This window comes from Anolis sagrei, chromosome 4 (assembly GCF_037176765.1).
Source record: "Anolis sagrei isolate rAnoSag1 chromosome 4, rAnoSag1.mat, whole genome shotgun sequence".
NCBI classification, from domain to species: Eukaryota; Metazoa; Chordata; class Lepidosauria; order Squamata; family Dactyloidae; genus Anolis; species Anolis sagrei.
Genome location: NC_090024.1, coordinates 236,090,278 through 236,090,952, shown reverse-complemented (window position 1 = coordinate 236,090,952; position 675 = coordinate 236,090,278).

Below are 675 nucleotides of genomic sequence, written 5' to 3'. Positions count from 1 at the left end.
ATTCACAAGAGTAAAAGGCAGATGTAACAAGATTTAAGTGGAACTAAAGAAAAGTACTATGTAACAAATACGCTTTATGTGCACAAAAGTTCATAAATAAACATTTCTTTGTTTTATCTAATATATTGGAGCCTCGTGTCAACTTGCCAGATAGAAGATACATTCCTGAAGAGCAACTGAAAACTATTTTGAAGCTACATACTGACAGTTTTGGGTTATACAAGAAAAAGACGAAAACAGATATTTATAATTGAAACCCAAGTTGCTGAGTTTCTGAGAGGTTTATTCTTCTTTCTCCCCTTTACCAGCACCATTGCCTTGGCACCTACATACACAAATAACTTTACTGGAAGCAAAAGGTGGCATTTTAAAAGTAAAATAAAATAAAATATAAGAGTAAGAAGCTTCCCTTCCTGCCAGAAAAACGTGTGTGTGTGTGTGTGTATATATATATATATATATATATATATATATATATAAGGGCTGGGCAACCACGGAAAAATTTGTTTCTAAACTCGATTCGTTTTTAGGGGGTTTTTGCGTTTCGATTTTTAAAAGAATTCTGAAATTTTTCTTTAAAAAAGTTCGAAATTTACGAAATTTCAGAAATTACGAAACAATTACGAAACAATTACGAATCGATTCGTTAATGGTGGATGCGACCACGCAATACGC